Below are 23960 nucleotides of genomic sequence, written 5' to 3'. Positions count from 1 at the left end.
GTAATCCAAAGTAAGGCAACATGGACTATAATTGGCATCTGAGGTTTTTTTGTTCTTTTTTCCCTGGGAGCTCTCTGCTCGGGCTTGATGCTGTTGTTTTCCCCGAGAGGGAATGCAGCTGTCGCTGTATGTCTGGGGGGTAGATATCCATCACCCGGAACGTATCACAAACTATTAATAATGCATCACTGCAAATCTACCTTGTCTCCATAAACACCCTGTCTCCAAGTACAGATAAAAGGTCCAACAAGCAGATGTTGAGATTTATTATCCCCACATTTCCCATTTCTCTAAGGATGGTGCCCAGTATCTAAATTCTCCTGTGGGTAGTGTGGGAACGGGAAGCTAATATTTACTGAGTAACTTCTGTGTGTCAGTTTCTTATGTGAATCATATTAGCAGCCCTCAGAAATAGGTTTCATGAACCCCATTTTGCAGATGAGGAAACTGAGGCATAGAGAGAAGTGACTTGCCTAACAATACTCAGCTTGCAAGTACCAGTGACATGATGAACCCTCCTCCAAGAGTCTTACTCTGGAAATCTTTCTTCATACTCTGTAGCAGATGACCATTAGATGGTTTGGGACTTTGCGTTTTTATCTTTCCTACTGTACCTACCATACTATAGGGTAGGTACTAAGACACGCTTAGCCAGATTGAATTTTTAAAAGGTGGACACCCAGAAAAAGGCCTACAGAGCTCCTATATGGAAATAAATTCCTACACATGAAGCAGGGGTAAGAACCTACAGGGCACAGAGCAAGTTCTCTAAGAGCTGATTGCTTCCTAAGACAACTTCGCCCTTGTTCTTCCTGATTCTTTGTCATATACACAGTGTCTGTGACTGGGTTGATAAAGAGTCAGCCCTTTTCTAACCCTTGATTACACAATATAGCCAGTTGCACTCATACTTGTCTGTTTTGATCTATATATGTCTCCCCTGCTTGGTCAGGGAGGGGCTGTTTCATGCGGTCCCTTGACCTTGTATGTTAGCCTTGTGTATGGGCAGTGGAAAAACAAACAGACCAACGCTGTTAACCCTCTGTGCTCTGTGCTTCTGCCCCTCCCTACCTACCACATTCTTAACTCCTTTTGAGGAGCGAACAGTGGAGCTACTTAACATTCAATGGGCCACAATTCCCTAATGCATGGGGCACACTGTGCTAAAAAGTTATGAACATCTAGTTATCAGTGCACTCTTCAGACCAGCCTGCTTCATCCATGCAGCTGATCTGGGAAGAGGGCCATTCAGGCCTCTATTAGAGATTTAAAGAAGAGAGATGAGGAAGACAGCCACAGCTCCACTACAGTCTCCTTAGTGCTATAAGGGAAGTTACAGAGTAATGCCTGAACTAAGAATATAATTGATACTATGTTTCCCCATAATTATGGCTTCAGTGTGGGTGTAGCCCCTTAAGTCCACAAATCCACAATGGAGGAGGGGATTTGGGCACCAAAATCCCACACAAATTTCTAGCCTCTCTCACTAAATTGTGTTTTTTTGTGAAGGCCAGGAAACTGTCAACATTTGTACCATAGCTATGTAGAGTGAGCTGGTAATTATTCTCAAATCATCCAAATTAGGTCACATTTTAATCTCTATTATACCAATGAGGAAACTGAGGCTTGCAAATAATTCAGGTAGCTTACCCAAGCTGTACAGCTGATCAAAGGCAAAATTGAGATTTAACAATGGCCTAGAGAAAAATGCATTTTTTGGTTTTGAGTTTCAGCTCTGGCTGTTTAGGAGAAAGCAACATATATCCTTAGCCCTCAAGGAAATAAAAAAAAAAAAAATGGAAACTTAAATTCCCCAGGTACCCAGGTGCCATTGAAGGAAATCATTCATCCATTTCCCTTTGAAACAGTTTCCAGAGATAGCCCAAATGTTGTGCAAGGGAGTTCTCGTAAAATTAGGCATTGCTCACCGGGGTCCATTTCTGCAGCTACAGGAGAATGAAAAACCCCAAGTAGTCATAAGAAAAATGAACAATTTTACTGACAAATTAAAGGTTTGAGAGGCAGCAGGAGAAACTGCTCAGCTGCAACTTCAGAGAAAACTGCACTGAACATTTCAAAGCCTCCACTTTAATTATGAAGGGAGAAGCTGTGGTCTGGGAAGTGGTCCCCAATGGGTGTGCACCCAGCATTAAATATGCCCTCTTGTACTCAGCAGGGTTTGAAGCTTTTTAAGGAGGAGCTGAATAGCAGAAGAGAGAGGGGTGGAAAAGAAAGAGAGAGAGAGCAAGAGGGAGAGAGGAGGGAAATGTTTGCTCTGTCAGAGAGAAGTCTTGCCTTGTTCATCATCAAATTGTACACCCTAAGAATGGGATTTTAGAGATTGCCAATTGCAAAGTGAAGACCAGAATTGGTGAGTAACTGGCCCAGGCTCCTCATCTTGGCGATAAAGCCTGGCATTCATTGAATAAATAAATAAGAAATTTTGATGAAGCACCTTAATATAAGTATAATGTGTGCTATAATGTCCATAATCACCATAGTCCATATTCTGTTAGCCACATTTTATAGAAAAACAAGACTGAAGCTTCAAGACTGAAGTTTAAGCATTCTATTCTACATTTTATAAATGGCAGAGCAATTGCTATCTTTTCCTATGTCCTCTGAACTCTTCAAAAGCCTCTAAGATGTATATGCCTCCAGGAAGTCTTCCTCATTGCCTTGGGTCAGGGTTCAGTGCCACCACCTCTGAGTTTCTAAGCCATGCTAGTACTTGCGACTTGTATTGTAACGGCCCGTTTACGTTCCTCTATCCCTGACTAGACATTGAGCTCCCTAAGCCAGGCAACTTGCTAGCTTCGTTTGTGATCTCACCCCAGCCCTGGACATAGTTCAGTTGATTGTATGAAAGTGAGATCTTGAACACTCTTGAATCTTCTTTTCCATCCTCGAGGACAGTAGTCGCTATTCAGATCTCCTTTCTCACACAAAGTCCAAGTTCTCAATCTTGATCTCCTTCCTCTTTCTTCCTCTTCACCATTCTCCCTCTCTCATTCCTCATAAAACTCTGCTGTCAGCTCCATTCAGGAGGAAAATTACTCAATACATGACATTACTCTAAGGCATAAGTAATAGAAGAGAGTACTATTCATTTTTTATCCCAGAGATGTCTGTAGTTTCAGCAACAGAATGTCATCTATTGAGATGCAAATGATAACAGCAGTGATGACAATAATAGTTAATATCCACTAAGAATTTACTATGTGCCCTCCTTTTGCAAGGATTTCCTCATCTAATTCTCACAACAATCATGAAATGCATGAAGTATCCTCATCCCTGTGTTATAAATTAAAGAACTAAGGCTCATAGAGGCCAAGTCCTCACTCAAGAACACACAGTCATAATTGGAATGTAGCTATGTCTAATTTCAAAGGCAATCAAGTTTCTTACATCAGCAGACTTAAAAAACATGTTAAATATAAGGAACAGCAGAAATGGTCATATATTGACTGTCTATTATGCACAGGCACTATTATACACTCCATGTATGATAAGTCATTTACTGAGTTAATGCACCCAGAAATAAAGTTAGTACCTTTGTGTGGATTGATATAAATGGGAGTTATGGAGCTAAATTGATTTAGAGAGGTTACGACAGGCAGCTGAACCAAATGACCTCTTGAGTTTCATTCCACGATTCACAGACACTATTCCAAAGATATATGAGGCCACATGACAAACCAGCAAGGAAAATATACAGGTCTTTAAGCGTCATTTTATCACATAGTGAAGGCAGGGACTTCTCTATCTTTGCCTTGGAGTTGTTCCCATGGGGCTCCATGGTGTGACAAATTGGGTACGTGGCACCTCCTATAGGAAGGCCCTGCTCCCGGTGGCTGCTGGGCCACGTCTTAACACAATCTCTGGCTTCAGGGTGGAATGGCAATTATTTAAAATTGGCTCAGGTCTGCATACTCCACTGGATTCTTTTTTATCCCACTTTAAGTCTTTCCCTTGGGACAGCTTAAACAGCTCTATCTTTTTAATGACAAACTGTCCATCGATAGGACTGGAAATGAAATCAAGCTTTTGCTTAGCAACTAGTCCGTTTATTTATTTTCCAAGTTCATGAGTTTATATGCATGCTGCTTTTAATGGGCAGTGCATAAAAATGCCTCTTTTTATTTTCTTCTCATTTACATTGTTGCCGATAATGGCTATTATCAAGCCATTAGAAGCAAGAAAGTACTGCTTTTGCCTTCCAAGATGGGCTGCAACTGTGTATGCGCTCTCAATGCAGATTGGCCAATATGTTAAACTTTCTTTTTTTCATCTTCATCTGATACAGATAGCTTTATGTCAGCAATATAATTTTCCTCTTGATGCATGGAATTATATAACTAAATATGTATATATGTAAAAGTATATATGAACATACACTTACACATATAAACACAAAGTAAATACCGACATCATATATGTATATACACAGACGCACAGACACAGACACACATAGACACACACACACAGAAAGAACTCTCCTTTTTCAACTAAAATGAAATTCTATGGCAGAAAAGTAAAATAAATTCTACGCCGCATGAGATTCTAAGACTTTGTTATATAAATCTATGACACCACGGTCTGTTTTAAACAAAAGAAAGGATGGACTCAGTCCACATATAGCCCATTGAAGTTTTCATAGTTAACTAAAGTCATTTTTAGGTTGTGTCTGAGAGGCACAGCCATATGGATAAAAACAAAGGAATGTCATTCTTTATTCAGATGTTCCCAAATGTCTACTTACTGTACACTGGCAAAATCATCAAATTCAAGAATTGACATTTTTTAAAAATGCATCCATTCTTTTGGAGTGATTAGATTATTTCACTAGGGGAGAAGAGGGGGTTCAGTTTTGTTTACTGTAGCATTTTAGGTCAGATGGGCAAAGTGAAGATAAACAGCATTTGTTGAGTATCATTATATTCTTGGTCTTTTAGTAAACACTATTTGACGTTGTCATCTATGAGGAAGGTCGTGCTTTAACTTCACATTATTTCTGCGAAGTATTATCTACATTTTATTGTTGATCGAGCTGGGACAGAGATCGTTGGCAGCTAGAAAAGATCAGATTGACAAAAACACAGTGAAGGAAGGCCCAGGTATTTGGTAGTTACAGAAACGTTAAGCCTGGTTCTGTGATTGATATCAAGACCTGGAGTGACAACATGTAGTAAAGCAATGGTTCTCCACTGAGGGATTTTGCCCACCAGGGGACAATCGTTATGTCTGGAGACATTTTTGGTTGTCACATTAAAGGTGGAGGTGCTATTGGCATACAGTAGGCAGAAGTGGGGGTGCTGCAAAACATTCTAAATGTACAGGACTGCTTCCCACGATAAAGAAATACGAGGTCTAAAATGTCAGTACTGCAGAGGTGGAGGAAGCCCCCCTCTTCCATCTAGGACTCCAAGTGTTCTTCTGTATTTTGTAGTCCTGGCCACTTTTATGCATCAATTCTAACCAAGATCTGGAAAACAAATGTGACATTAGCATGTGTCTTAGGACAAAGCGTAAGGTAGAGGAACGAAATGCCAACCCTGACTCTACTACCTATAACTTACGCATCTAGGGGGAGTGACTTACCCTCTTGGTGACTCAGTTTCTTTGTCTGCAAGTTTAAGAAAATACTAGTACACACCTCATCAGGTTGATGTAAGAATTGGATGAGATAATGCATATAAAGAGTTAATGAGACAGGGTGCAGAGTAAATGTTTAACCGCTTAGTTGTTATTTTTATTTTAATTGCTGTTATTTTAACTTTTTGGTATTTGCTATGACCATTTTCTGGAGAGCACTCAGTTTTTAATACTGTATTTTCCTTTTTGAATTAGGAATTGTTATTTTTATAGACCAGTTTTCAGTTCACAGCAAAATTGAGTGAAAAGTATAAGGAGTTCCTACACTACTCTTGTCCCCTACAAATGCACAACCTCCTCCACTATTGGTATCCTGCACCACAATGGCACATTTTTTTTACAATTGATGAACCTATATTAACACATTATTATCACCCAAAGTCCACAGCACACTCTTGGTGAGGTACATTCTATGGCTTTGAACAGATACACAGTGACATGTATTATCATGTACTATTATATATAATAGTATCATACAGAATAGTTTCACTGCACTACAAATCCTCTGTGCTCTGTTCCACCCAAATCTCACCTTGAATTGTAGCTCCCATAATCCCCACCTGTCATAAGAGGAACTCAGTGGGAGGTAATTGAACCATAGGAGCAGGTTTTTCCTGTGCTGTTCTTGTGATAGTGAATATGTCACACGAGATCTGACGGTTTTATAAATGAGAGTTTCCCTGCACATGCTCTGTTGCTTGCCACCATGTAAGATGTGACTTTGCTCCTCCTTCTCCTTCCACCATGATTGTGAGGCCTCCCTAGCCATGTGGAATTGTGAGTCAATTCAACCTCTTTTTCTTTACAAATTACCCAGTCTCAGGTATTTCTTCATAGCAGTGTGAAAATGGACTAACACACCCTTCCTTCCCTGCTAACTCCTGGCAATCACTGAACTTTTTACTGTCTCCACAGTTTTGTCTTTTATAGAATGTCATATACTTGGGATCATATAGTATGTAGCCTTTACAGATTAGCTTCTTTCATTTAGTAATATGCATTTAAGTTTCCTCCCTCTTTTCTTATAGCTTGACAGCTCATTTCTCTTTAGCCAAATATTTCATTGGTTGGGTATACCTCAGTTTATTTATCTGTTCATCCACTGAAGCATATCTCAGTTGCTTCCATATTTTGAGTGTTGTCGATATGCCATAAAGTTTCACAGGTAGGGATTCAACCAACCTTGGATTGAAACCTGCAGATACAGAGAGCCAACTATACTATACCATTTTATATAAGGAATATGAGCATCTTTGGATTTTGATATCTGTGGATGGCCCTGAAACTAATCCTTTATGCATATCTATTTTGTTTGATTGATATCTAAGTACATAATTTTGAGGGGCACTAATATAAATGGCAATGTGTTTTTAATTTCAAATTTCACTTGTTTGTTGCAGAAGTTTGAGAAAGCAAATGGATTTATATATTAATCTTGTATTCTGTAAATTTTCCATAATTTTTTTATTAGTTCCAAGAGGTTTTCTGTTGATTATTTTGGATTTTCTATTTAGATGATCATGTCATCTGTGAACAAAGGCAGTTTTATTTCTTCCTTCCTGATATTAATAACCTTTTATTTCCTTTTCTTCTCTTATTGGATTTGCTAAGACTTCCTGTATAATGTTAAAAAGGAGTGGTAAGAGGAAACATCCTTGTCTTGTTCCTGATTTTAGCAGGAAAGCTTGAAGTTTCTTAATGTTAAGTGTAATGTTGATGTAATGTTTTACTAACGTTGTTTATTAAGCTTAAAAAGTTCCCTTCTATCCTTATTTAGCATATATATAATATATATATTTATATATTATTGTGTATTTTATATTATATATAGATATTATCATGACTGGGTGTTGAATTCTGTCAAATGCTTTTTCTACATCTATTGATATGATTATGTGATTTTTCTTCTTTAGCTTGTTTATTTGACAGATTACATTTATTAATTTTCAAATGTGAAACCAGCCTTGTATATCTGGAATAAATCCCCTTGGTTATGATTATAATTCTCTTTTTATTTATTTATTTATTTATTTATTTATTTATTTTTTGAGACGGAGTCTCGCTCTGTCGCCCAGGCTGGAGTGCAGTGGCCGGACCTCAGCTCACTGCAAGCTCCGCCTCCTGGGTTTACGCCATTCTTCTGCCTCAGCCTCCCGAGTGGCTGTGACTACAGGCGCCTGCCACCTTGCCCGGATAGTTTTTTGTATTTTTTTAGTAGAGACGGGGTTTCACCATGTTAGCCAGGATGGTCTCGATCTCCTGACCTCGTGATCCGCCCGTCTCGGCCTCCCAAAGTGCTGGGATTACAGGCTTGAGCCACCGCGCCCGGCCCAATTCTCTTTTTAAAAACCATTGTTGGGTTTGATTTGTTACTATTTTAATGAGAATTTTTTATCTGTGTTGATGATAAACATTGGTCCATAGTTTTCTTTTCTTGTAGTGTCCGGTGCTGACCCCATTAAATGAGTTAAGAGGTATTATCTCTGCTTTAATCTTCTGAAAGAGATTATAGAGAATTTGTATAATTTCTTCCTTCCATGTTTGGCAGAATTCACCAGTGAACCCATCTACAGCTGATGCTTTCTGTTTTGGAAGGTTATCAATTATTGATTCAATTTCTTTAGTAGATACAAGCCTATTTATATATTTATTCTTTTTACATGAGTTTTGACAGATTGCATATTTTAAGAAATTGATCCATTTTATCCAGGTTGTAAAATTTGTGGGCGCAAAGTTGTTTATAATATTCTTTTATTATCCTTTTCAATTCCATGGGCTGTATAGTATGTATCTTCTCTCCTTTCTAATATTAGTGATTTGTTTCTTGTCCCTTTTTTTCTTAGCCTGGTTAGAGGTTTCCCAATTTTACTAAAATTTTGTAAGGTCTTTTTCAGTTTTGTTGATTTCCTCTATTAATTTCCCATTTTCAGTTAAGTTAATTTCTCCTGTAATTCTGATTCTTTCTTTTCTTCTGTTTACTTTGGATTCAATTTTTTCTTCTTCTTTTAGTTTTTTAAGATGGATGCTTAGATTGTTGATTTTGAATCTTCCTTAGTTTCTAATATATACATTCAGCACTATAAATTTCACCCTAAGTACTATTTTTGCTGAATCTACAAATTTTGATAAGTTGTATTTTCACTTTTATTTAATTCAAAATATTCTAACATTTCTCTTGAGATTTTTTCTTTGACCCATTTGTTATCTAGAAGTGTGTTGTTTAATCTTCAAGAACTTTGGTATTTTCCAGCTATCTTTTCATTATTGATGTCTAGTTTAATTCCATTGTGGCTTGAGAGCAGATATTGCATGGCAGCTATTCTTCTACATTTATTAAGACATGTTCTATGGAACAGAATTCAGTCTACATTGGCGAATGCTCTATATAAGCATGAAAAGAACGTGTGATATGCTGTTGTTGGATGAAGTAGTCTATAGATGTCAATTATAGTCAGTTGATTGATACTGCTGTTGAAAATACTTACTGATTTTCTACTAGCTGTATCTGTCCATTTCTAATAGAGGAGTGTTAAAGTCTCCTGTTATAATAGTGGATTCATCTATTTCTCTTTGAGTCCTATTAGCTTTTGCCTCATATATTTTGATATTGGTTGTTAGGCATATATACAATAAGGGTTATTATATCTTCTTGGAGTATTGGCCTCTTTATTATTGTGTAATACTATTTTTTATCCCTGATAATTTTTCATGCTTTGAGGTTTTCGCTGTCTGAAAGTGATATAGTTACTTCCATTTTCTTTAGGTTAGTGTTATTAATAGCATGGCATACCTTTCTTCCATCTTTAACTTTTAATCTATATGTCTTTTGTATTTAAAGTAGATTCTTTTAGACATATAGGTTGGGTTTTTATTTTTTAACCACTCTGGCAATATCTATCTTGTAACTGATGCATTTAAAGCATTGATGTTTAACTTGATTACCAATATAGTTGTATTAATATTTACCATATCTGTTACTGTTTTATATTTGCTGTCCTGTTCTTCTTTTTTGTAGACTCCCACACTTTAACTGCTATTTATGATTTCAAATGAGATTTTATAATTCAATTTTTCTCCTTTTTAGCATATCAATTGTGCTACTCTTCTCACTTTTTAAAGTGATTTCCCTAGAGTTTGAAACATACATTTAGAACTAATTCAAGTCCACTTTCAAATAACACTATACTACTTCACAGATTGTCCAAGTACCTCATAATTACAAAATGTCACTAATATTTCCCTTGTGTTCCTTGTATCATCGCTGTCACTCACGTTACTTATATGTAAGTGTAAATATATGTTTATATATTTGATATATATTTGAATACATTGTTGTGATTATTATTTTGAAAAACTATTATCTATCACATCAATTAAGGATGTGTTTGTTTTCCTTGAAATTTATTTATTTATTTTAATTTTTAAACTTTTATTTTAGGTTCAAGGATACATGTGCAGATTTGTTATATAGATAAACTCATGTCACGGGAGTTTGTTGTACAGATTATTTTATTACCCAGATACCAAGCCTAGTACCCAATATTTACTTTTTCTGATTCTCTCTCTCCTCCCATCATCTACCATCAAGTAGGTCCATGTGTCTGTTGTTCTCCCCTATGTTTCCATGTGTTCTCATCATTTAGCTCTCAATTATAAATGAGAACATGGGGTATTTGGTTTTCTATTCACACATTAGTTTACTGAAGATAATAGCTTCCAGCTCTATCCATGTTCCCACAAAAGATCCATCAGAGAAATGCAAATCAAAACCACAATGAGATACCATCTCACACCTGTTAGAATGGCCATCATTAAAAAATCAGGAAACAACAGGTGTTGGAGAGGATGTGGAGAAATAGGAACACTTTTACACTGTTGGTGGGATTGTAAACTAGTTCAACCATTATGGAAAACAGTATGGCGATTCCTCAAGGATCTAGAACTAGATGTACCATATGACCCAGCCATCCCACTACTGGGTATATACCCAAAGGATTATAAATTATTCTACTACAAAGACACATGCACGCGTATGTTTATTGCGGCACTATTCACAATAGCAAAGACTTGGAATCAACCCAAATGTCCATCTGTGACAGACTGGATTAAGAAAATGTGGCACATATACACCATGGAATACTATGCAGCCATAAAAAAGGATGAGTTTGCGTCCTTTGTAGGGACATGGATGCAGCTGGAAACCATCATTCTTAGCAAACTATCACAAGAAGAGAAAACCAAACACCGCATGTTCTCACTCATAGGTGGGAACTGAACAATGAGATCACTTGGACTCGGGAAGGGGAACATCACACACTGGGCTTATCATGGGGAGGGGGGAGGGGGGAGGGATTGCATTGGGGAGTTATACCTGATATAAATGATGAATTGATGGGTGCTGACGAGTTGATGGGTGCAGCACACCAACATGGCACAAGTATACATATGTAACAAACCTGCACGTTATGCACATGTACCCTAGAACTTAAAGTATAATAAAAAAAAAAAAGATATGATCGCATTATTTTTTATGTCTGCATAGTATTCCACAGTGTGTAGGTAACAATTCTTTACCCAATTTGTCATTGATGGGCATTTAGGTTGATTCCATGTATTTATTATAGTGAATAGTGCTGCAATGACCATTCACACGCATGTGTCTTTATGGTAGAATGATTTCTATTCGTTTGCGTATATACACAGTAATGGGATTGCTGGGTCAAATGGTAGTTCTGTCTAACTCTTCAACAAATCACCACACTGCTTTCCACAATTATTGAACTAATTTACACTCCCACCAACTGTATGTAAGCAATTGCCTTTTCTCTGCAACCTTGCTAGCCTCTGTTATTTTTTGGCTTTTTAATAATAACCTTTCTGACTGGTGTGAGATGATATCTCATTGTGGTTTTGATTTGCATTTCCCTAATGATCAGGGATATTGAGGGTTTTTTTCATATGCTTGTTGACAGGATGCATGTCTTTTTTTGAAAAAAGTCTACTCATTTCTTTTGCCCACTTTTTAAGGGGTTGTTTGTTTTTATCTTGTAAGTTTAAATTCTTTACAGATGCTGGATATTAGACCTGTTTCAGATGTATAGTTTGCAAATATTTTCTCCCATGGAATAAGAATGCTTTTTATCTTACCTTCACTTAATCGTTCTTTGATGCTCTTCTTTTCTTTATGTAAATGCTAGTTTCTTACCTATATCATTTTTCGTCTCTCTGAAAAAATGTTAATATTTCCTGCAAGGCATGACTACTGGCAACAAATCTCCTCCATTCTTGTTTATCTGAGAAAGTCCTTATTACTTCTTCATTTTTGAAGAATAATTTCATACAGTGGAGAATTCTTACTTGCTTTTTATTTCCTCGTAATGCTTCAAGTATTCCACTCTATTTCTGTTTGCATAATTTCAGAGGAGAAATTTAATATAATTCTTATCTTTTCTTCTCTATAGAGAAAGTTTTTTCTCAATTTTTTCAAGTTTTTTTTTTTTTTGAATTTTTGATTTTCTGATGCTTGAATATGATGTACCCAGGTGTAGTTTTTTTGGTATTTATCCTGATTGATGTTTTCTGAGCTTTCACCTGTGGTTTGATTTCTGATGTTAATTTGAGAAAATTCTTAGCCATTATTGGTTCAAATATTGCTTTTGTTCCTTTCTCTTTTTCTTCTCCTTTTGGCATTCTTATTATGTGTGTGTTGCTCTTTTTGAGTTGTCCCGCAGATTTTAGAATATTGCTCCGTTTTTATCAGGCGTTTTTTTCTTTTTTGTTTTTTCTTCTTTCTTCTCAGTTTGGAAATTTCTATTGTCATCTCCTCAAGCTCAGATTCTTTCCTCAGCCATGGCCAGTCTACTAATGAGCCCTCCAAAGTCATTCTCTGTGTGTGTGTGTGTGTTTATGTCTAGCAAGTTTCTTAAATTTTTTCTTAGAGTTTCTACCTCTATGTTTTCATGTCCTTGCATAGGATCTACTTTTCCACTAGAGCCCTGAGAGAATTATTTTAAACTCCTGGTCTGATAATTCCAACATCCCTGCCATATCTGACTTTACTCCTATGCTTGTTCAGTCTCTTCAAACTGTGTTTTTTGTATGCTTTAAAATTGTTTGTTGATAGCTGTATTTGATGCACTGGGTAAAAAGAAGCTGCTGTAACTAGGCCCTTTTAATGTTGTGGTATCATATGGAGGGAGAGACAACATTCAATAGTCTTATTACTAGGTCTCAGCATTTTAGCAAGCGTGGACCTCTGAGCTGTGAACCTTAAAATATTTCTCAGTGTTTTTCTCTCCCTGGGACAGGATGACTAGAGTGAACTGGAGTTGGGTATTTTCCTTCCCCTATGGAAGTTAGGATCTGATAAAACTACAGCAGATTAGGTTCTGTTTAAGTAGTTTTTCCCGAGAACAGACCTTGTTAAGTAGAACAGAATGTTCTGGCACATTTTAAGATGTCTTCCTTACCTTTCTAGCAGCACGAAGGGATTTTTTTATTTTTATTTTTATTTTTTTTTTCTATCTTCACTGTGAGGACTTGGTAGAGCTCTTGGAAGTAAAACTGAGAAAAGTGTGAAGACCTTTTTATGACTTGGTAACCCTGGAGTTTTTGACCTTTGAACTCGGGCACACTGAGCCTTCAGCAATTCATTAGTTACACTGTAGGTTTTCCTACACTGACACTGGCTCCTCCGGAGATTTCTGCTCATAAGTTTCTGTTCCTGTAAGTTGTGATTCTCTGTATCCACCTGCATCTTCAATTTTGGGGGCAGCAGTTTGCCCTGTGACCTCACTTCTTTGATGGGTATTAGAGGAGTTGTTGATTTTTTAGTTTCTTCAGCTTTTTACCTGTTGTGAGGACAGAGCAAAGACTTCTAAGCTCCTTGCATGCCATACTGGAAACCAGCTATCTTTTCTTTTTTAAGAAAGCTTTTATCTCAAGGCTAGGTAGACTTGCTTTCACTCACATTTGATTATAGACTGCAGCAGAATCAGAATGAGGGGGAGAGGGCAGATTTGCAGAATGGAGCTGTAGGCTATTTTTAAGCAACATGCTTTTCTGTGAACACTTCCACAAACTCTTTCAGTATGATATTCTCTGTTTTACCTACATCTCTAGAGCACCTTGAAAGTTCCAGTTTCCTCTACACGTAAGAGCAGCATCTCCACAGCTAGGACTCATCGAGCATGTGGGATCAGAGCTTTGCCTTTCTCCCCTACCTGTTCTTACTCAGCTATAGAGAGCATCAGGCAGCCCTGGGAGCTCACTGCAAAAGTCTTGGGTGTCTTGAAATCACTGTCATTCAGCATGAGAAAGACTGGAGCAGAGAGGAAAGGAGTGAGAATGGAGGAAGGGAGACAAAAAGCAGGAAACAGGTATTATTAAACTTAGCTGGTTCCAGAAAACTGCCTAACGCTACACTGCCAATCTGTGAGGAAGTCAGCCTTCAAACTCCGGAAATCTCTTTCTCTCAAGCACCTTGCTTTTCTTCCTCAGAGTCAAAGGAATCCCCTGACTAGAGAAGCTATAAACAGGACCTTGAACCCAGGTACTTATAAGAAAGGCAGAGAGAGGCAATCTTGTTATTGATAAGACATTGTAAAGAATGAAATGGAATGTGCTCTTTACTGCTTCCCAGAGAAAACAAGGAAATAAGAAATCTCCACCAAACTAATCCCCTAGAAAACAAACTTTCTGCTGAAAGATGAGAGAAATTTCTTGTGTTGGAAATCCTGATAGCTGTCTGCCTTCTGCCCTATAATTGGCTGGCAACACCCCTGAGTAGGCATGGTCCATAGCCTCCTTTGCCATTTGGGAGATGCCACTCTCTTTTGGGCCCTCATGAATCACTGAACAATTCCTTAAGCAAATTGTCATTCTAATCAGAGTACATCAGTCCTACAAAAAGTAAGTATTATCAACCCTGAGGCCAGGTGCGGTGGCTCACGCCTGTAATCCCAGCACTTTGGGAGGCAGAGCTGAGCGGATCACAAGGTCAGGAGTTCAAGACCAACCCTGACCAACATGGTGAAACACCGTGTCTACTAAAAATACAAAAATTAACTGGACGTGGTGGCAGGAGCCTGTAATCCCAGCTACTCGGGAGGCTGAGGCAGGAGAATTGCTTGAACTTGGGAGGTGGAGGTTGCAGTGAGCCGAGATCATGCCACTGCACTCCAACCTGAGTGATGGTGTGAGATTCTATCTCAAAAAAATCCCTGAAGGATGATTGAAGGTTATGGATGATATTCATAGAAAGTGGTACAATTCTTCATCATCATTGTCTCATCAGCACCATGACCATTACAATCATTATCCTTATACTCTTCATCACAACCAACATCACCACCACCACCATTATCACCATTTTCATCACCACCACCATCATCACCACCATTACTACCATTATCATCACCGTCACTATCACCAACATCATTATCTTCACCACCACCACCACCATCATCATCATCACCACCACCATCACCATTTTCATCACCACCCACCATCATCACCACCATTACTACCATTATCATCACCATCACCAACATCATTATCATCACCACCACCACTACCATCATCATCATCACCACCACCATCACCATTTTCATCACCACCACATCATCACCACCATTACTACCATTATCATCACCGTCACCATCACCAACATCATTATCATCACCACCACCACCATCACCATCACCACCACCATCACCATTTTCATCACCACCACCCACGATTATCATCACCACTACCACCACCGTCATTATCACTATGCATTAGAGCCTGGTTTTATATTAAATATTTCATTTAGTTTCTACCGCATGAGGCAGATAGGTGTTATTACATAATGTTCCTTTCTTCATTGTTGAGAAAATTCAGGCTCAACTGAGTGAAATAGCTTATACAGGATCATACTTGGCAGGACTTTCTTCAGTATACAACCCTTGTTGACAACTTGCCCATTCTTTTAGGCCTAATGCAAATGTTCTGTTTTTCACTAAGTACCCTAAATCCTCACTATTGGTGCATCTGTTGTGACAGCTTATTCTAAATTGCATTGTGCGTGTTGGTATAAGTTAATTGGACATTACATCTAACCAACAAATGAGAGGGTGGTAGACTCTTATTTTTCAGCACATAGTCAGCACTTAATATATTAAATAGTTGCAGTATCCATGGCCTTGGGATAAGTTTTACAAGATTGTCTATCTTTTTCTGGATCCAAATTAAAGCAGTAAAATATACATTTATCTATCTAATAAGGTTGTAATTGAAATACTCTCAGCTTGAAAAACACAAGATAAGGAGAAAAAAATGTGTTTAACTCCAAGGCTGACCAAATTAGATGTTTTCTGGGAGAAAAAAAAACAAAAAACAAAAAGAACAAAACTTCCCAGTAGAGATAGAACTTTTGATTTAGCCTTCATAGGAGCCTTGGGCATAGGGCCAGACCACTCTGGCCTACCCTTCACCATGAGCTATCAGTCCCTTGCAAGGTTAGAACTCTCACAAGGTTATGGCTAATTCACTTGTTTACCGGACAGTCAGTGAGCTCTTCAATAGCAGAGACTTTTACTCATTTACATCTCTGATTCCCTATCCAAGCACAAAGCCAAGGATACAATCAGCACTTTGTACAAATTTTTGGGTGAATGAATGAATTTGTTTTCTTTGTTTATCAGTTTTACAAACTATAACATTTGAGGAGGCATGCTAGGTGAGCCCTCAGGGAACACTAGTTCTCACATGGTAAAAGGTTATGGGAATATTAGGTCTGGTCTAGTGTAGTGATGGCCGAGGTAGGCTTTTTTTTCCTTTGCAGTTTCAGAGAAGATAAAAAAGATTTAATCAGGTAGACAGAGCCATTAATTTGGCATTACCTCTGCAAGTGAAATGCATGACTACTACAAGTGAAATGCATGACTACTGACTAGGAAAAAGCCCAGAGGATGCTCCACTCTCCTTTTTCATTTTCTGAACTTCTGAGGTTACAGATCAAGGTTAATGGCACAAATCACCACTTCAACACCCATCCACCTGCCCCCCTTCCCCCATTGCATTCCTGCTGCAGAGAAGGAGGAGGAAGAGAGAGAGGAGGAAGAAAGCTTCCACGGGGCGTTAGGTTTGAGTGTGAGAATAGTCAAGACAAAGCAGGGGAGGACTGGAGATGAAGACACCCTTCCCTCTACTCAAGGCACAGACAAGACAGAGAATTAGGTAACCATGGGGATCCAGAGAGTAACTAATTCAACCGGACCCTCAGGTTAGTCGAAGATGTGAGCCTCTCAAGATCAGGTCATCACTGGCTTCATGAGGAAAGGCTCAGCCACAAACAATGGGATATTTGATTGGTGAAGAAAGATCTTGCAGCATCTAAAAGACTGTTGATCTGAACAAACATAGATCAGAAAATACCAGCACACCTTTTCTCCACACTGAGTGCCTTTGAACGACACTTGGGAGAATTGCGTAGAACAAAATTATGGCAGTATTCTTTAGGGGAAACTTCTCAGTACTTTATGGCCCAAACCAGAGGACTGAACTTTCTCTTTTTTTATGTAGAGAAGCCAAGATAGATGGCCCAGGAGTTTATAGAATATTCAGATACGTTGTTATTGTCTCTTACCTGACTACTTAATCACTTCGTAAGTGGACTTCCAGCTTCTATTCTTATCTCTTTCCAACTTATTCTCTTCACATCCAACAGAGAGGCTTTAGAAATTCAAGACTGACTATATCATTCTTCAGGTAAAACACTTCAGTGCCTTTGTGGTGCTTTTAGAGTAAGTAACAAAATATTAATATTTTTAGCAGGGTCCTGTGCGACCTGACCACTGCCCAGGTCTACATGTTCTCGTGCAACTCTGTCTCCATCTGTGTGTCTCAGCGACATCAGCCTCCTTTTACCGCCACAAATTCCATGGAAACCTATCCCTTTATGTACCTACTCTTGACATATATCTCATCTCTCCCATAGCCCTCAGATCTGCCTTCATATCCCCAGGAACACTTCCTCTGAGGAATCAGCCTAGATCAAGGCTCCCTATCATATATCCTCAAAGTACTGTGCACTTTTCCTTCATATCACTGGAACTCAGATTAGTCAATATAATATTTTGTGTGTGTGTGTGTATGTACATATATGCCTATATGTACATATATATGGAGATACAAAGTAAATATATATATAGGTTGCATATACATACATATGCAAGGAAAACCCAAGCCTATCTATAGTCTGGGTTCTCCTTGGGCATATCAAATTGCCTGCAACACAGTAAGTACACAATGAATATTTTTTGAATGAAAGTTGTGGAATGTTATCTCAAAAACAAAAACAAAAAAAATACCAGGCATGGTAGCTCATGTCTATAATCCCAGTACTTTAGGAGGCCAAGGCAGCAGGCTCTCTTGAGGCCAGGAGTTTGAGACCAGCAGGGACAATGTAGCAAGGCCCAACATTTACATTTTTTAAAATTAGCTGTGCATAGTGGTGCTGTAATCCCAGCTACTTTGGAGACTGAGGCAGAAGGATCCCTTGAGCCCCGGAGTTCAATGCTGCAGTGAGCTATGATCTTGCCACTGCACTCCAGCCTAGGTGAGAGTGAAGTGGCAAGAGTGAGACTCTGTCTCTAAAAACAAAACAAAACAAAATAGGAATTAAGGTAAACAGTGAGGCTAATTCAGGAATTAGCATGTTAGTGGCCCAAGTTATTCAACTAAGAAAAAAATTTTGATTTCTATTTCTATATGTGTATGTGTGCATGTGTGTATACACATATACCCTTCTGATTCTGTCTTGGTAGTCAAGTATAATATATCCAAAGCAACTGTGAAAATTGTATTAATCCCAACTTAAATAAATGAGAAAGAGCCCTATATTTGAAATTAGGAGGCAGGGATTTAGATTCTGGCCCCAAAGTATTTACTTGTGTTACCTGAGTTTATTATCTCAACTCTCTGAATTCCCTTTTTTCATGTATGATTAATGATATATTTATTCATTCAATAATGTTAGGAAGTCCTACTGTGTGCAAAGCTGGCCTAGATATTTAGTGATCGCAGAAAGCAAGAGCTCCATTTCAGCACGTAGGAATCTTCCAGTTTAACAGGAGACAGGTGTATAAATAAATCTTTACAGCAACAAGGTAAATGCCATTTTCAAGACTTGGACAAAGATTACAGGAGCAAGGGAAGGAAAGAACTTCAGGATGCTGTTTAGAAGTGTCAGGGATAGCTCTCCTGAGAAGACTGTTGTGAGAATTAAGTTAAAGAATGAACTCACCTACCACATAAAGAACAGTAATGGGCACCAGCCCTGGGACCAGAAAGTACTTAGTGGAAATCCTATTCCACTACTCATGCACTGAGTGCTGGATTTCTACCCAAGCCCTCTAGGGCCATTTTCCTCATCCACAAAATAGAAGTAATAACCTCTCCCTTGCCATTTTGGGATGGAATTAGAGATATATGCAAAATGCTTCTTACCAGAAGATCCATCTCACAGTAGGCACTCAGAAATTGGTAGCTGGAAGGATTCTTTTTCCGATATTTCTTACTATTTCTTTTCTTTCTTTTTTTTTTTAGACAGAATTTCACTCTTGTTGCCCAAATTTGAGTTCAGTGGCATGATCTTGGCTCACTGAAACCTCTACCTCTTGGGCTCAAGCAATTCTTTGCCTCAGCCTCCCGAGTTGCTGGGATTACAGGTGACCGCCACCACACCTGGCTAATTTTTGTATTTTTAGTAGATGTGAGGTTTCTCCGTGTTGATCAGGCTGGTCTCAAACTCCTGACCTCAAATGATCCGCCAATCTCAGCCACAGTGCTGGGATTACAGGTAAGAGCCACCGTGCTCGGCCTGTTTCTTACTATTTCTAAGTGACCTCATGAGGTGTGGATTTGGTCTGGCAGATGCTCCTATATTAAAAACTTCAACCATCTATCAATTTTCACGCCTTGTTTAAGGCTCATCTCAGACATCTGCCCCTTTAAGACACTTTCTCTCATCCCTCACGTCAGATTAGACCCTTTCAATTCCGTAATGTTTCTGTGTCATTTGTAACCATCACATCAAATGAGAAAAACTCATAGGGTGGACTACCTTTCTCTCATGTCTCCAAAGCTGCCCCTGTAGTGCAAGGTCTTTCCCTGCTACCAAATATGGCAAGCACTTGAACCCTATGCCTCACTCTCAGTCCCTGTGAACAGTTCTCAGGTCAATTCACCAAAAGCAATCTCTCTTCAGAAAGTGTAATATCTAATCCCATGGAAAGGTCAAACTTCAATATTCTTTTTAGTCTGAGATTTCTCTCCCTCCCCAGTTGTGCCCCAGTGCAGACATGAAAACTGCAGTTTCAGGAGGAGAGCCTGTGTGTGGACAGCTTCTTCCCTTCCTTCTCCCCCAGTGCTTTGACATCTTTTTATTTCATTTACTGAGGTTCTGAGTCTCATCAGCATGGGATCATGAGAAGAAGCACAGGGAAGTTGTTATGTGGCTGGTAGTCACGTAGCAGTGTGGCATAGGGGATGTGCTATTTAGAACTGACTTTCTCCAAATCATTTGTTTGTTTCTTTAAAGACTCCTCAGCCTCCTCTTACCCACTGTTTTTTTCCCAGGAAGACGGTATCTCTGTTTTCGTTGGACAATGACTTGTTCTTTAGTCACCAGATACCTAGATTCTCAGCTGGGACCTGTTCGACCCTCTAGGCAGCCCTATTTGGAAGCAGTCCAATAAGATGCCCTGCCAATCTCTTTTCCTCTTCTTGTGTGTGTGTGTGTGGTGGTGCAGAGGAGCAGTATTGCTCTTCTGAATCATGGTAAGCACTCATACACCATTTGCAGGGTCAACTTTAGGAGTGGAGGCCTCCCAACATGACATTCTCACCTTTGCTCCACTATAAAAGTTTCTAGCATGTATTTTTCTTGTTGTAATGTTTGTTGTTGAGGCAGGTGTCAGACACCAGTCTGCTGTGCCACCAACATTTCAAGAGACATACATTGAATTTTCAGAGTAGTACTTCCAAGGCCACCTGTGGAAGTTTGAAAGAAGGAATTACCCTCTTCCCCTCTCCATTGTGGAGAGTCAGGGACACTCAGTCTGCTAACAGCTCCCTAAAATCTGCCCCCTTTAATTTCCCATTTTTTTTCATGTGATACAGTCATTTAATAACTAACATCTTAATTTTCCAACTCTAGAATGTCTCTTGTCTCGATCAAAGCTTCCCCTTTTAACATTGCACTTTCCCATTATTATTGGTTATTATGAGTTGCTCCACAGTCTTGGGGATCTATTAGAAGGAAGTATGGCATACGAATTTGCACTTGGTAAACTGTTTCCTTATTTATTACACTGGAGAATACACAGTGATTTAACTCCTTTGTGAGGAAATGATATTAAAGAAGAAAAAAGAAAACCATGAAAGTAGGATTTGAAATGAATGCAACTACTCAAAGGAGTTTAAAAAATAGTCCTAGAAACTTGTTAAATATATTTTACAAGATGTTCTAATTATTCTATAGCTCTCAGACCCTAATTGGTCAAGGGTATGGTAGTCAGCTGTGTTGCATATAATCAAAGTGATATAGATATTTGGCTGACCAGGCACACTCTTTAATTCTCTTAATAAGCATATTAGCAACAAAGCAAAATAAATTTTAAAGCATCTCGGTAACATTGTATGGAAAGAGTTGTAAGTGAAAAATAAATGTCCATTTAAATTATTGAAATGAGACTGTAGTATTAATACCACCTTAATTGAGTTCTCTATCTTAAATATGAGCTTCCACACATGAAACACTGTTAATTAAATGATTGTCATGTTCCTCAAGCATGAACAATGGGGATTTCAGAAACATGACATTCATTCTTGGGAACAGAATTCTAGCCTTCTCTGTTGTTGTTGTTGTTGTTGTTGTTTTCTCACTAAACAGGCTACTAACATTTCTGGAGCCCCAGGGCCTGAAACAAAATACGTACTTAATAAAAAGTTACCAAATAAATAGATAAATTAAAAAATGAAAGAGTGAGTTGATCTCTATGCTGAGCACAGAAAACTTGTCTTCGCCAGTTCAGGCTGCTGTTATTATAGAACACAATAAAGTGGGTGGCTTAAGCAACAGACATTTATTTCGTATAGTCCGGAGGCTGAAAGTTGAGATCAGGATGCCACCATGGTCAAGTTGTTGGCAAGGCCCACCCTCTTGGTGTACAGACAGCTGGCTTCTCACTGTATCTTCACATGGTGGAGAGAGAGTTTTGGTCTAGTCATCCCCTTACATAATGGTACTAATTCCATCAGGGAGACTCACCCTTATGATCTCACCTAAACCTAATTACCTCCCAAAGGCTCCACCTTCAATTATCACCATATTGAGACTTAGGGATTCCACAAATGAATTTGGAGAGAGACAAACATTCCATCTATACTACCTACAGATACTGCATTCAAGAAACCCAAGTCTAAAGGAGAAGAGAAGTAAATGTTTTGATGCAAAGACAAGAAACACAAAGTTGAGACCTCACAAAAGGAGCTTGCAGACTTGTAAAGCAATCCTTCCCCTTTCAGCTAGAGTTGGTTCTTGAGATTAAATTCTGGCCCTCAAACCAGGGCTTCAGTGTAGAAGGAGTAGATGAAGAGCGCTACAGCACTTAGCTATGGAAGAACTGACTTGGTACCTTCTGCAGGGCCTAGCTTGAGAATGGTGAAGTGATGCTAAAAGAATGATCTGAAATCCAGCTGTCAGCACATCCAAGGGAAAAACACATGGACAGTAGGGCAAGCAGCTCAAACATGAGGACAGATAAAAATTCATCATCCAACCATTCATCCAACAAACATTAATTGATCATTTACTATCTGCCAAACTCAGTTCTAAATTCTAGGGGTACAGAGTGAATGAAAACAGTCATGGCCTTGCATTTAGGCACTTTTGGGTCTAACAGAGGAGAAAAGCAATCCATAAATAAGTGCAAAAGGAAAGGTAAAATTGCAACTGAGATAAATGCCCTAAAACAACTTTTCAGAGTGCTAAGAGAATGTCTAAGTGGGTGACTTTGAATTAACTAGGGATGTCAAGCAGTGGAGGGAGATCAATTTTCTGACCCCAAAATCTGAGCTGTTTCTAAGGCTCAATTTAGCAACAGTGATGCAGTTGGTTGCATAGTCCCTATTTGATTTCCTTCTTTTTAAAAATATATATTCTTCCATCCGCATTCACATATCTGTCTTCTGTTTCTGTGTAAACTTTTTTTTTTTGTGACTTGTGCCAGCTGTTGTGATGGTTGATCTCATTTCACAGAAAAACCATAAGGGATTAAAAAGAATGGAGGAATCAAGACAGACTTTCATTTGAATCCTCGCTCTGTCTGTTACCTCCTGTGTGCCTTTGAGGAAGTTGCTAAAAGTTTCTGAATCCATTTCCTTATTGAGAATCACCTTTTATAAAATAATTTTACTGCATAAGCCATAGAAGATGAACTTCAGATAGAATTTTGGAAAACAGAAAGGAAATCTACAGTCTCATTGCTTTAATGTGTGAGTTTTTATCCTTACCTCTTTGCTTTCCATCTTTGCAGGTGTGGAACACACTTGTATATAATTGGTGTATAATCTCAATGTGCTTGGCATTTTGAATTCTGTATCCAATGTTTCTGTATAATTTGCCCAATTAACATGGACCTCAGCCCGTGTGACTTTTGAATCTTGCTAAAATTTACATATTGGTTACCAGAGAAACAATTTCAAAATTTGAAAAGCAGGTGCCTGGAATACTGAGACAGTGACCAGGGATTTGCCTGCATTGTTGGAGGGTATGAGAGGTGAGGTCAGTGGAGGGGCCTCTGGGTGAGGTTTTAGTTCTCCAGGAAGGACAGGGAGAGGGAAGGTCAGCTATTTCAGTTCCTAATCAACTTGGGATTCTTCCCTGATTATGCCCCTGCCTTCTCAATAGGAAAAGGGAGGCCTAAAGGTGAAGGGCGGGATACACAGGGCTGGTCTAATTCCCTGGGATGACCGGGGCCTCATTTGTCTAATTCAGGTCTTTCCCCAGTTGAGAATCGTGTTATGCAATAAAAAGCAATTGCTTATTTAACATTTCAGGCTTAGCAATAATTTAACTAGTACATTTATTAACATGTAATATGAAGATTAGAAATTAGAGTTTGAAATAACTTTGAAAAATAGTTATTCTCTATTTCAAAAGTAATTTCTTGTTATTATGAATAGCATGAAAATGACTAGGAAAGGTGTGGCGGAAGTGAGTGAAGAGAGGTTGGTTAATGGGTATAAACATACAGTTA

Source organism: Colobus angolensis, unplaced genomic scaffold (genome assembly GCF_000951035.1).
Source record: "Colobus angolensis palliatus isolate OR3802 unplaced genomic scaffold, Cang.pa_1.0 Scaffold339, whole genome shotgun sequence".
NCBI classification, from domain to species: Eukaryota; Metazoa; Chordata; class Mammalia; order Primates; family Cercopithecidae; genus Colobus; species Colobus angolensis.
Note: the sequence above shows the minus strand (reverse complement) of the source record.